The following is a 14,941-nucleotide window of genomic DNA, read 5'->3' on the forward strand; positions in this document are numbered from 1 at the left end:
CCAACACAACTGCATGGTCTCGCACAGTCGTACCGGCATCGTCATCTTGTAGGATGGTGAGGATGGCAACAGATACACCGTTCAACACTGGTTCCAAAATGTCAGTATCCTGAAGAAAGGTATAAGATTAATTATTGAGAGCTAATTATTGAGAACTAAAGACAAAATACATTTCTACAGATTTGAAATTAAACCTCCGTATCATGCTGGTCATTTGACTCATGGAGGTTTTAAATAGAAAAAGCTTATTTTTCTTTAATTAATGACGTAGTAGCTTTCTCCCACCACCCTTGTGATGAGTTTTGTACAAAAGAATTTTCTGCAATGGAACACACATAAACAATGCCCAGCTGCTTCAGAGCAGAAAAAGGGGAGCGAGAGTTATAGACAACTGCAATCCTCTCCATAAAATTATCTGGACAGCACTGAGGTGTATCTTTCCATTTTGGATCTTTTGGAACTCATCCTTTGAAACATCTCAGGATTTAGTTTTACTTGCATTACTTTTTTGTACTTACCAAGCATTTCAGGAAAACCTCTGTTGTATCTTCTCTGACGAAAATGGGCAGGCCTCTCACTGCTGCTGTCTTTCGGTGGGACACAATGTTGGATGTCTATGTAATGGGGGTGGGGTGAGTTGCTGGGGAAGTTTGAATAACAGTGAATTGACCAAAAGTTTATGGAGGGAGAGTAAAGCAACCGGGTGTGAGCACCCCTTAGTTACCAAGGAGGACAGCAACCATGATGTCACAAATTTATTAAAAAGATTAAGGTAAAACAGATTAAAATGCCCACAAATTAAAATCAATGGTTGCTAAAATCTATTAACGATGTGGGCTAATGAACAAATAAAATAAGGGTAAAAGTCACTGTCCACAATAAAATGCAATGTGCAGCTACGCCCAGGTCCTCCGCTCTCCCTTGTCCCAAGGCGGTAGATCCCACTGGTCACAGGCTCAGGGTCCCCTGAAAATGCAAAACATAGGCCAGCATGGGGGTCCGAGACTACGTCCGAAGGAGGGGTGTTGCCACGTCACTTACAGGGCAAGGCAGAGTTCCCCTCTGCCTTTGCGTGTATGTGGCTCTTAACACTCCAATCAGTCTCGATACTTCCCGCTGGCTCCAGCCCTCCACACGCTGGGACACCTACACAGAACAACTCCGGGCAGTCAAACGTCCCACAACAATATCCCCGATCTGACTTTGTCCAACAAGTGTTACTACGGTCCCATAGGGTACTCACACGGAAGGCAGAGTCCTCCTCTGCCCCTGCGTGTATATCGCCTCGCAACACTTGTGATCCCGGCGTGCTTGTGGTCCCCGATGCGTGTGCCGTCCTGTGCCCTGGGAACCTGGAGGGCAGAGTCCTCCTCTGCCCCTGGGAACCTGGGGAGGACCCACAGCTTCCCTGCTGCTCCTTCTCCTGTCTGTGTCGTTTTTCCTCCCCCTGCTCCTTCTCCTGTCTGCTCCTTTTATTGTGCTCCAGCCACAGGTGCTGATTAACCTCAGGTGTGTTGATTAGCCTCAGGGTTTGGACATAGTCATGTGATGGGGTTGATCAAATGACAGCATGTGATTGGCAAGGTTCATAAAACAAAAGCTAAAATGCACTGCAAAAATAAAACCAATACAAAACACACTAAAACACAGCACACAATACAAAATAAAACACCATTTCACAGCAGGATCACACCTAAAGAGTACTCAGTGGAAAACAAGCATTTCAATTACTATAGTAACATAGTGTACTTATACACAATGCAAAATCAGAACTTTTATATTAATGAAAATAAAGCACAGGTCAGACCCAGCAACATGTAAAACAAAAAAAACCAACAACAATTAAATCAGCAATTACTAGTTATCGTTTTTACGGTGTAGAAATACAGTTAATAACGCCTCTCCATATAATCCTGCACCTTATACCATGCATTTGCATGGAGGAGTAGGCGATGTTATTCTCATTTGGCATTATGTGTGGTCATGCAGGCTTTCCGTCTCTGCTCTCATTGAAGTGACAGTGACGATAGCGGTGGAGATTGATATGCTAGCCACTTCTTTTGTGGCCTGCAGGCGTTTATTACACACCTTATTAGCTATATCTCCAGTTTACAAAACATTCAGCGAGTGTGGGATAGACGTAAAGCCTCTGCTGCGACGATTGCCGCTTTCACCGACTTTGATTGACATCGCAAGCTGTATTTAAAGCGTAAATCCGAAGCCACCAGGAGCATTGCATACAGTAAACAGCGGTAAATATAAACAGCAGTCAGTACTCATCCCTGAGCCCATTCCCCCATCTCCCTGGTAAGATTATTCCCTGGACTTTTGTTAAACACAGCCCACACTAACAAGCTGGTTTGCTGCCACAGAAAGAAATCCCTTGCCTGCTTTTTTTTTTTTTTTTTTTTTTTTTTAATTTGGCATACGGGCAAGATTGGGGAATAGTTGACTTGATGGCATTCTTGATAGGAATGTGCCAGCAAAGAGCATGCAATCATTTGTAATTTAGTTAATTTACAAATGCCTGTTTGGAGCAGAGCAATCGGGAGCAGCCGCTGTTCCGTTGAAAAGATGGTCATTAAATGTGGAGTGTGCTTCGTGTTCCTCGTGTGCTCGGCTGGAAGATTGTTTCGTCAGGTTGCATGCCACGCTCTTATCCCGTGTTCTTTGTGCCGTTTAAAAAAACCTGCTCCATCATTAACATGTTCAAAGGACTCACTCTGGCCTCATTTCTATACACATCTCTTAGATATCACATTGTAATTGTTAAATTGTAAAATTGATCCTCATTTTGATAACATCAGGAACATTTGAAAACTTTTTGGAGAACGCTAAATAATTGTATTTATCGCCTTTTAGACCAGCGATTCTCAACTGGTGGGTTGGGATCCAAAAGTGGGTCTCGGACAGCTCGTCAAAAATAAACAAATATTTAAAGGAGCAGTATTATGAAAAAATAACTTTATAAAGGTTTTGCTACAGTGATATACATCCCTCTAGCCTCATTTAGAGGGCCAAAGTAAAAAAAAAAACCTTCTGTTTCCTCCCTCCCTTGTTATTCCACATTTTGTAAAAAGTCAGCTCCAAACGGGCGAGTTGGATTTTTGCCCTAATAATACGTCATAAGGTGGAAACTCCTACTGACAATCCTGGCTCCTCCTACCCTATAAGAATGTGTGCTCCTCCCTCTCAAACTACCTCACAGCTAAAATACACACTGCGGTTTAATATAAAATATACATTGTACTTTATCATATATCTAAAGATACATACACAAAATGCGTTCTCTGCATTTAACCCCTCTCTGGGAAGCAGTGGGCAGCCACGGTGTAGCACCCGGTGAGCAGTTACAATCAGTTCCATTTTTAGTAGCCATTATACCACCTCGTATCACCTTTGACATGATCTGATTTGTTTGTGACGCAATGCAACACAGTGGTCGGACAAAACAAATGATTATCATCTTAAATGCCCTATTCCTGTAAATGGTAGTGGTGAGGATGACAATAAAGCAATGTAGCAGCTCCGGTGAGTGTTTGAAACACCTGACTAACTCCGCTGCTTCTGATGTGGTAAACACGCACCGTGGAGCAGCTTTTGTCTGACTCACAATCACATTAGCCACTTAAATAGTCATGTGTTTTTCTGTAATGTGCAGATTTTTTGGCTGAAAACAATAACAAGATAGCAAAAGAAAATCACTATGGTTATCACCCTCTCAGAGCGAGGCATGAAGTCTGCGTCTACAGACACGCCCACTCATGCATATGCATGGAGGCCCCAAAACAACCTGTTTTTAGAAGCGTCATTAAAGTGTGTTTTCAGAGGGCTAAAAGTCCAGAAAACAGGCGAGTTTGGGAAAATAAACCTCAAATACTATGTAGTTGGGGTTTTTAGAACAAATAGAAATGATCGAAAAATAGCATATTAGACCTTTGAAGGAAAGACATGCTGTGAAATGCATGTTTCACAGGAAAATATATAGATGTATGTTTTAAAAAACATTATGTTTGTGTGTTATTTGATTAGTGCAATGCTGATTGACTCCTTTTTTTAGCCAAGAATATGCATCTTTTACTTTGCGGTACACTATTGGCTGAAGAAGTTGTCAATTATCGATGTGCCTTGGCGCATACTCTGGTTGTGGTAGTATTTCTCCATGAGTTTTACTGTATTCCTGTGAGTTTCTACAAATATCTACAAACACCTGCATCTTCTTGCTGCTGCATGTCTGCATATCGGTCCATTTAAAGCTTTTCGTGGTCATTTATTTTACTGTAACCAGGCTGCTGCTCACCTGTCATGCTAACGTCTGTCAGCTCTTCTCTTTTTTGGCTGAAATCTTCAAAATGACGCTGCCCACTAGGGATGTAACAATTAATTGTAAGGCAGTTAAAAATCGATTCATAGGTATCACGGTTCACATCGATGCTCTGAAAATTAAATTGCGGTACTTTTTTTAAACAGCAGAAGGTGCTATATATCTGTCCTTCTCTTGTCCAAAAGTGTAGGCAGTGGGCGGACTCTCCTACTACTTTCTTTCTGGCCGCCTTCTACTCTTAAACATGTTCATGAATGATTCCTTACCCCTTTAGCACCTCAAGAATATCTGTAATATTACGTGAATATCTGTAAAAGTCAAGTTAGCTCTGTCTGCTAGCACATAGCATCTCTTCTTCACTGCAATAATATCTGCATGCCAACCAACCTCTGGGTTACCAGCGCTCTCTGCTGGTCCAAACAAATATCTTATGTAAATACAGTGCAGACTGTTTTTTTGTTTTTTTTAAGTTCAATTGTTAAGGCACAAAATACATTTTAAATTCCACTTTTAAAAAGAAAAGAAACTCTTATTTAGTTTTGCATTGTTTACTATAGAACCAGAATTTAAATTAATAGGCTTCTTCTTCATTTGTATTATTCCTTTATTTATTTCATTCAATATTTATTTTTAGTGAATTTGCATTGTTTTGAATAGATTATCAGGAATTCTTTTGACAATGAAATATAAAAGGAAAATAGTACAGTATTTTCTAGTTTTTTTTTTTTTTTTTTTCCCCAAAAAATTAAAGGAATAGTTTTCAGTCATCATTTGTCTACAGTCCCATTTTGTAAAATAAATCGTGAGAGAATCATATCGTGAATCAAATCATATTGGGAGTTGAGTGAATCGTTACATCCCTACTGCCCACATATAAAAGGATATTGTGTGTGTTTGAATGATAAAAAAAATTGATATACCATATGTTTCAGCACCTTTGTATTGCTCGCATTGAAAGAATTTGGCAATATTCCAAAAAAAAAATCATGTACAACAAACTTAATGGTGGTGGTTTAGATATTTCATGCTAATTACCGTACTATTGTTACTGTATTATTTGCTGCACTTTACATGTTTGTCTAACTTTTGAAGTGTTCTGTTTGTAATCATTAATGTATTGTACGAAACAGTTCTCTCTTGCAAATGAGACCTTTTGTCTCAATGGGACTGTACCTTTTTTATATTATCATTTATAGAGCACATTTAACATTAAGCAAGTTTTGACCAAAGTGCTGCACAGTAAAACATGAAACCCAGCTATACAACAATGTAAAATACCAGTATTTAAAAGAACATTTCTAATAATAACAAAACATGCATGTTTTTAAAAGAGATTTAAAAATGGGAACCAAAGAGGCCTCTCTTATATTGTATGAAAAATCTATCTCTTGTGAATGAGACCTCAATGGGACTATACCTGTATAAATAAAGATTATAAATATACAATAAATGCTCATAACCTTTAAATAAATGGTGACGCAGACTAGCTGGATGTTTCATGGATAGGTTGCTACACTGTATAAGTCGCTTTCTTAATTTTAAAAGAGAAAAGTAGCAACCTTTGCCCCAAAAGTTAAAGTAATTCTCGGTTGAATTTGACATATATTGGAATGTGGTTCAGAGGTTTGAAGGTGTTTTTACCTCTAACAACAAACATACGTTTTGGCACTCACTATGTCAGTGATGAAGCCTGTGTCTGTTAGAAAACAAGCTTGTGGTTGCATGTACGTTTGCATTATCGACTTACATCTGAGCTTATCAATAATTAAAAGCTTTAGCTGGCATCAGTGATAGTCATGCACTAAATGTGACCCTGTGACCAACAAGGTGGCCTTGGATCCTTATTTAAACCCAAACATATACATTCAGGGATGGTCATTGCACCACATAATTGGATTATTATATTGGTTCCTGCAAAAACAATAAAAGAAACATTCTTGTTGGCTTTATTTCTACTGTTAAGGTTCCTAAGGAAATCTTACCAACTTTAAATTGACAGCATTTTTAAAGTGTGATGTTATGTAAGATAGGTCAGGAAGAAGAAGAGCAGCAGCAACACATAAAATAACTGTAATAAACCTTCATAAATATTACCATACTAAGATCTTGAAGGCTACCTAAACATCTCTCGTCTTTGTAAAACTTTAGGCTTTAATAGAGACACTTTTGCCTTATTTCACACTCACATCCACAGCCTAACCTTTACTTTCACACCGTTTCTTTTTCACGCTTTATGAACGTTCTGGAGCTGATGGAATGTAATTAGAGATAAAAGATAGAAAGGAGCCGACCCATTAGGAGCTCCCAAAAGTCTGTTCGCATTTGACTTTTTTTTTTAGTCGAGAACACACTTTTCTTTGAAAGTTATCAAATGTTTGACAGCGACGTGCGAGAACAGGAAGATTTAAATCAATTAAACAACAGTGTGGTTATATCTACGATCACACTATGCTGCTTCAGCTACTACACAGAGGCAACGACACACTTTTTTATCACCTGAGGCACAAATCGTGACTTTGGTTCCAATTATCGGGAAAACTGTACATCACAACAACAGCTCGTAGGTGGCTATTGATCACAAATATGTAGCGGAGCACTGTAAGTAGTTTAACTTTATCAGTGCATGTTTCTTTCTTCTTCTTTTTTTTCAATCTTTTAGGCACCAAGTAACTTTCTGGCATGTCTTCACCAAGGACAGCGTGAGCGACTGGCTCCCTGGGAGGTCTGCACAGCATGGGGTCTGAGCCAAAAAGAAACTTTAGAAAAAATATCTCTAGAAACAAAAAAAAAAAAGAACAAACTGAATCCTACCAGGATTCCTTCCTTGTATTGCATTACTTGTCATGCAACTGTGAGAAGAGCAAACCTACCGCTCGCTGCACGGATGGTTTCCCTTTGCTATCTTGCATGCTTTGGATTTCTGATTTTGGAATTTGCAAATAGACATGGATCTTGTATATACTGGCAGTCGCTCCAGTGGTATCTGTCATTGTGTACTTGGGCAAGACACTTCACCCACATTGCCTAGTATAAATGTACTGTGTGAGTAAGTGTTGGCGGTGATCGGAGGGGCCGATGGCGCACTATGGCAGCCTCGCCTATGTCAGTCCGACCCAGGGCAGCTGTGGCTACAATAGTAGCTTACCACCATTAAGTGTGGAATGAGAGAATAATGCCTTGATTCTGTAAGGTGCTTTGAGTGTCTAAGTATCAAGTGAGAAGCCAAAGTTCTCAACTTAACAAGTACATACTGTACCACAGCTCGTGGCATTTTACAAAACAAGTTTACTCAACTGCTACAAACAATGAATTACTTGAACAAAGTACATATTTGTCTAAAAATAATGATATAATCTAACATTTTTACAGTTCCTCTGTTAACAAAACAAACCATAATCATACTTGGAAGTAGTAGCAGTGATTTCCCAAATCAAATATTAATTACAGTATAATCTTTAAAACCAAAGGATATAAGTCTTGGAATCATTTTCTCTGCTAGTGCGCACACATCCCAGCACAGCTTGATGTTTTCTGCTTCTTCCTGATTGGCTGTCAGTTTGTTTAAAGGTGGACCTGTCAATCAAATCTAAAATTCATTTTGTCGCTGAAAAGTAAGAAATCAAGTCTTCCCGAGTCAATAGGCTAAAGTCTTAGTTAAGTCATGAGTCATTTGTGTTCAAGTCTAAGATGAGTTGCAAGTCCTCCGTGATTTTGTCTAAAGTCATCAAATTTGTGACTTGAGTCCAAGTCATGTAACTCAAATCCACAGATCTGGTTTTGAACTATTAAAAAGACTATTCAACTTTAGCTTTTGTTACTGCATATGCAATAAAAAGCACTTTAAATGTGCGCTTGTAGAGGTCGACGTATTTGACAAGCTAATGTAGTAATTAGTCAAGGAAGTTCTCCGTCCATGTAACTATAGTTGGTGGGAGGTTAAAGGAATCAGGTGGTTTCCATGGTAGCATAAACTTCCCTGTTTTAAGGTATCCTCCTTGTTCCACTGGAAGGTATCCGTAGATCTGTAGTAAAATGGATGATGGTGACCATGAACACGGAACGTCAAAATCCATTCGTAATGTTCCTAGTCTTCTTTAGAATAACGTCATAACCTCCAAGAAACTGGATAATGACTATTGACTCACAATATGAATTATGAAGAGTTAGCCTGACGTGACGGCAACCTATCTGAACGCTGATTGGCTGAAATCTCAAATGTCGTTGCTGCAGAGAGGTTTTGGGGGGGGGGGGGGAACTAGAGGTGTGTGTGCGCGCGCGTGTGTGTGTGTGTGTGTTCAGTGTTATTGGTCCACTTACTTTATATTGATCCTCATCTATAAATTCTATACCAGTAAAGTCTAAAACAATGGATGTGGTATTTGATCTGTTTGTGGAATTATCCCCCCCCCCCCCCCCCCCCCCCCCCCCCCCCCCCCCCCCCCCCAAGTCCTTCACAGGGCACATTTATCTTTGTTCTTGTTCCTTTTTTCCTCCCATTGTATCTTTCTATTCATAAAGTAATGAAAGCTCAATCGTAACATTCCAGATCGTTGCAGATTTCCTCGATGGTTCTTTATCTCTACGACTCAGTTTGCAGTGAAGTCTCCCCCTCCCCCCCACCTGGTATTTGCTTTTCCACTGTCTGCTTCTCCATGTTTGTGCCCCCCCCCCACCACCCGACCCCCGCCACCCCCCCGGTGAACGTAATGGCCGCATTCCAAGAATTTTGCTGTTTTCCCAGAAAAAATTCACGTAAAGGTCGCTACGTCAGTCTATTGGCTGATGATAGTGCCCTTCAAACAACTCGGCCAATCAGAAAGGGCAGGAAGGCGGGCTGCTACACTCAAGTTTGGTTTAATGGAGATTTAAGTATATTCTGGTGAGTTTGAACTGATGAGTTTTCATCGCCATCATTTGTTTATTTGTTCATTGGAACCCCATTACCTTCCGATGGGGAACCAATGAACTTCCAATGAACTTCCAATGCTAATCTTTGTGGGGTCCATAAAAAAAGATTATTGTACATAAAAGAACAGAAACATTACATAACAAGGTAGATCAAGACACATTTTCATTACACCACCATAAAAATACATGATATATACATTAAGATTGGTAAAAAATATAATTTTAAAGCATTTTTAAATATGCGTAAAGTTGACGTGTAAGTTAAAAGCTCTAAAATTCAAGTATTTTACAAGTGGATATTACCAGTATTTACTTTTTTATTTAAGCAAACTATGAGAGCTTTTTCCCTTTTCCAACACTATCCGAAGGTCGCTTCTGAACGTTCAGTTCACAGTGATGTTAAGGGGCTGTTCCAGTTCAGTCATTCCGCTGTAGGGGTGACTATCAGCAATATTCTGCCCCCGACACCCGTATTCACTGGACACGTGTGCAACTGACTGAAAAATCTACACATAGAAACTTTGCTGTATTGGCCACATCCTCAATTTTTAATGAAAAGAAATAGTGTCCTATACGCCCGAAAATACGGTAATTGAAAGACACTTCAAAGACATTTCCGAAACCAATTAAAAGCTCCTTAATGCAGCTGGAACTCCGAACACATGGAGTTATTACAAACGTAATGGGATTTTTATTTTATTCAAAGTCAAAGTTGTTTTTTAACCACAGCCATGGTTATTATTGGATAATGAGATGATTCAATACTTGTTGCCTCTGGCATCAGGGGATGTTATTGAGGAAACGTCTGTAATTTGCTCAAGATTAGTTGGCTCAAACATGTAAGAGTCCTCATTCACACAATTGAAACATGTTGCATTGTTTTGATGCTCGTATTTAATAGAGGTTGTAAAGTCAGTGCAGACAAAACTCAAGCCACATGTTTCTCATTAGTTGAGATGTTTGAGTTTGTTGAGCCGGAGGTCAGTAGAGCTTTGCAGAAAGGCGGGAAACAGACAAAGGTCAGGGCTCGGGATGAAATAGATTTGGCACCATTTTCAGATAGAAATATAACACATTAGTTTTTTTTACTGACCTCTGTAGATTTCATTAACCCTCCTTTTGCAAAAGTCAGAGAATAAACCAAACAATTTCCTTCGATTTTTGTTTTGTGATTCTTATTTGAATGTTTTATGAAAAGGAGACTTTTTTTGTTTTTTTCCCCCTTCGTCTCGAACCAAATCCCAACATATCGAAAGAATTGTCGCCTGTAATCTATCTCTGAGAAACTGATCTTCATCAACATAGCAGAACCAATCAGAAGGAGCCGCCTTCTACATGCTTTCTCACCCTCTCTCTGTATCTGCCCGCCTCCGTCTTTAACTTTGAACCCCGATCAATAGCTTTAAGTATCTCACAACTGCCTCAATGCCCGCATAGTGGCAAAAATACACACCGTGACACTGCGGGTCAGGTGGCCATTTTTTACGCTTCCTGGAACGGCAGAAAGTGATGAATCATGAAAACGGATTAGCCACACAGCCTGGGAAGATTATTGATTCATTTGTGTCTAACCTCCCCTATTGGTTTCCTTACTTCATTTTCCCTTTTGATGCTCAGATTCCTTTCATTTTCTGCTTCCTCTGCCTCCCACCACCCTTTCTTCAGTCGGGTTCTGCACATCTGATTGGTGTGAGGGATCACAGAGGCTCCAGCACGGACGGCTGCGCGGGTCAATATCTAACTGGAGAGGATTGGAGCTCGAATGAGAGCTAGACTACCTGAGCAAGCAGCCGAGGGAGACGATGCTAAAAGTAAAAGCAGAAACAAACAAAAAAAGAAAGAAATAGGCAGCGGCCGCTTTGCAACATGAGAAAACTTCCTGTAGCGGAGCCAGTCTTTTATTGATTCGGTTTGCAATCCCTTTGTTTTTCATAGACGACACTTTTGCACAAAACGTGTCCCTTTGAATGTGAGTGGTCATTTGGTTTGATCAATGTGTAATTACAAGCCTGGGAGACATGGAGGAAAAAAGGCAGTCACTGGCTTATTGGAATGAACACTGGCTGCCCTTACGGCATGTTAATTACATGTGAGTAATTAGGATTAGAGATATCTCCATCGTCTGCATTCATTGCATGTCCCACAAGAAGTCATCCAAGTCCTACCTCATAGTGAGGACGAAGGAATTCAACGGAGAGACAATACCAGTTTATTTACTGATGGTAAATAAACTTGTTAGCGTGTAAATTTAAATGAGTGTTGGTGATTGTTTGTTGATGATTGTTTGTTGGGTATTGACGAAAAGCATTGACGGAGAAACTCAAAGATCTTTTGCTTGTGTAAAGGTTGAGTCAGTGTTGCAGTTTCCATTAGGCCCACACTTGGACAGCTCTTTGTGATCTAATATGTCGGGGGTTATAATAGAAAATAATTAAATTTTAATATTGATACTGTTTGTACAAAAAAGAGATTTGGTAAAACACAATCAACACATTTGTCACCCCTGGTCTAAAGAAATGGAAAAGATTTGGAGGACGACTTGAAAAAAACGAACACATCTAAAGACCAGCTTTAGAGTTTTTAGTCATAGCCTAGTCAAGCCTAGACTTTGTAACTATTGACAAGACTTGGACAATTATTTATTTTTTTTTTAGAAAAGTTTCTTGTATCATGCGTATGTGCGTACGTACATAAAAAATATCGTACAAGCCCTTTAACTTCTCACTGGTGCTTCATCTATGACACTCTTGAGTTTGTTTATTTAGAGGTGTACGGTTCTGTTAGCGCTCATCAAGACTTGCGCTAACATCTCATCTTACACTATATGGTCGAGCTAAAAGGATCGCAAACTTCATCCGCATATTCACCGAACCGTTCATAATAGAAAAAATGAAAGGATTTCTTCAACCACAACCACCAATTTTTATGCTGAATTCAGAATAATTTTAATTAAAATTTTTATAAATTGATATTTAAAATGAGAATTTTTTTTTTAATAAGGTAGTTTACCGTGGAAATTAAGACTGACTCCATGAACCTTGCGATGCTTATGGTAACGTAGGGAACTTGGGGAACATGGTGATTGATCTGAGAAAGAAGCCTAAAAACCCTATTGCATAATTAAAGGTGCAGTCTGCAGCTCTTATAAAAGAAACTTTTTGTCATATTTGCTAAAGCTGTCACTATGTAAGGACAGCTTTACATGAAACTAGCAGTTTGTGTGAAAAAAACAGACTCATTGAGTCCCCTCTGCTGCTCCTGCAGCCTTTGGTAGATTGACAGAGTGCACCGCGACCGAGCAAAAAGAACCAATCAGAGCCAGGATTGTGTTCGATGGGCTGTCTGACAGCTGTTGCTCACAGGCCCCGCCCCTTTCCCAGGGCTGTAGCGCCGTTTTTTTTTTTTTTTTACAGTGTATGGTCTGGAGGAGTAGAACATGGAATTGGTGACTTTTCTGCTTGAAACGTAATTATGTTTGATTTGTAATTGTTACACTAGAACTCTGTAGTGCATGTGTAGTTTGTGTGCGCACAGCAGCCTCCGTGTGGGCTGCTGTAAGTGACACTGTGTTGTTGCTGCTGCTGAGGTGTGTGCACATTGAGAGAGAGAAGCGCTGCAGTAATATGCTTTTAACAGAGCATGTTATATTACTGTGATGTTGCTGTTGGACTAACGTTGGCTTGTTAGCTCCTCTGAGGGAGGGACTTTGGAAAGTTTGGAGGCAGGGTAAAAGAGCAGCAGGGAGGGAGGGGGAGAGAGGGATCTGAGAGTTGCGGACTGCACCTTTAAAGCATGAGCCATGTTTTCAGGCTCATTTTCCGTCGCATACAAACATATACCTAATGACGTTGTGTATGGAGGGAACCGTGCTGGGCTCAGGCTAGTGTGATTTCACCATTAATGTCAACTAGTGCTGCTAAAAAGGTTTTATTCTGTTTGTCTACTTTAAATATAAAATAAAAACATTTATTTTAATGCCCACTCCTTGACTAATCCATGTAAAGAAGAGCTGAGTTACAGCATCAGCGTTGCCTCATCCTGTGCTTTCAGACCTGCTCGTTTTTCACCAGCTTAACAACAGATAAAGACATAATTATGGTGAATTAAGATCTCAGAGTAAAAAATATTTACGTTGCCTCACATTTAAAGACCAATTTAAGGTGTTTTTGTAGAACAAAATAAAAATATTGCCTAGCATAAAACTTTAAAGTAGCAGCAAACGGATGTTTCCAGACTTGTTATGGTCGCCCTCATTACTTTTGATAACCATTCCTTTTAAATTAACATTGAATATGCAGATATTTAGTTTGGATAGTCTTTTTTAGTGTCGCGTTTAAAATGAAGTTATCGATACTGTAAAACAACTCAAAGGATAGAAATATGAAAATAAACCTTTTAAATACAAAACGTAAATACAAAAAAATTACATTCCAAACTAAATCATACATGTTCCACAATATAAAGTGCTTCAGCAGAAGAAAGTAAAATACAGCTAGTGTTAAATCTTAGATGGGTAAATTTGATCACAGCAGAGTTCAAAATTTGATTGTCTGGTGTCCTTTTATGTATTTCTGTTGTATTTTTCTTTTTCTTTCATTTTATGTAATTTTTTTTTTTTTTTCATTTTGTATCGTCAGTTATTTTTGTGCATTTTTAACATTTTTTTTGTCTTTTTGTACATTTTTTTCTCTTTTTTTGTGTATTTTTGTTTGAATTTTCGGGGATTTTTTAAAGTCATTTTGTACATTTGTCTCTCTTGTATTTTTTCTCTCATTTTGTGTACTTTAGTTTGTTTTTGGAGTCATTTTATATATTTTTGTTGTAGTTTTATTTTCCTTTCATATTGTGTGCTTTTTTCATTTTGTATAATTTTTCTTTTCTTGTGTATTTTTGTTTTCAATTTTTCTGGGATTTTGTATGTTCTTTTTCGTATTTTTTTCTCACATTCTGTAGAGGCATTCTTCTGTAATTTTGCTCTTTTTTTCCCTCCCTCCTTTTTATGTTTTTGTTATTTTACTTTATTCATATTTTGTGTATTTCCACTCATGTTATGTATTTTTGTTGTAGTTTTATTTTTCTTTGTGTATTTTTTTTTTTAAATTTAATTTTGTATCTTCAGTTATTTTTGTTTATTATTAACAATCGTCTGTAATTTTGTCTGTATTTTTGCTCTTTTGCGTGTTTCTCTGTAGTTTTCTTCATTTGTTTCAAGGGCCGCGCAAAATTACATCGAGGCCTATGTGTGACCCCGGCGCCACCAGTTGCCTAACGCCATGTTGAACTGTGGCGCTAAAAGCGAGCCACCGTACATAAATACAGCACAAAAGGGGACGGACCATAAATCACGTAAAGTGCTTAATTACGTAATAAATCACGCGCTGCTTTTCTGCAAAACACTGAAATAAATTGATTTGGTTATTGGTTCATACGAGTGGAAGCAGATAATTATCACCAACTCAATTAAAAAGCACGACTGATAAGTAATCTCTTGGAGGAGCAATAGTTTGGTGCATTTTAGAGCCGCTAATGAACACTGTACAGTTGTGACTGCAGGGTGAATACAGCAAAAACAAAGAGACACGTGGCGAGGCAGCGCCTGTTGAGACGTAGCCGACATGGATTTGATCACAAGGGCCTCTGCCTCCCCTCTATTCTTTAAGCTCGGGCCCCTCTGGGGAGTACATGGCTGTGGCAGGTGAATCAGTTCAA

General features: G+C 39.0%; 1 long non-coding RNA gene across 1 annotated transcript; it reads right to left on the reverse strand.

The window, feature by feature from the left end:
* Positions 1–742: 742 nt before the first annotated feature.
* LOC114480696 (uncharacterized) lies at positions 743–1,651 on the reverse strand. The gene is made up of 3 exons (XR_003676152.1): positions 1,244–1,651; positions 1,042–1,146; positions 743–966 (listed from the first exon to the last, which is right to left on the reverse strand). It is a non-coding gene; the product is annotated as an uncharacterized LOC114480696 (long non-coding RNA).
* Positions 1,652–14,941: the final 13,290 nt, after the last annotated feature.

Source organism: Gouania willdenowi, chromosome 18 (genome assembly GCF_900634775.1).
Source record: "Gouania willdenowi chromosome 18, fGouWil2.1, whole genome shotgun sequence".
In the NCBI taxonomy this organism is placed as follows: Eukaryota; Metazoa; Chordata; class Actinopteri; order Blenniiformes; family Gobiesocidae; genus Gouania; species Gouania willdenowi.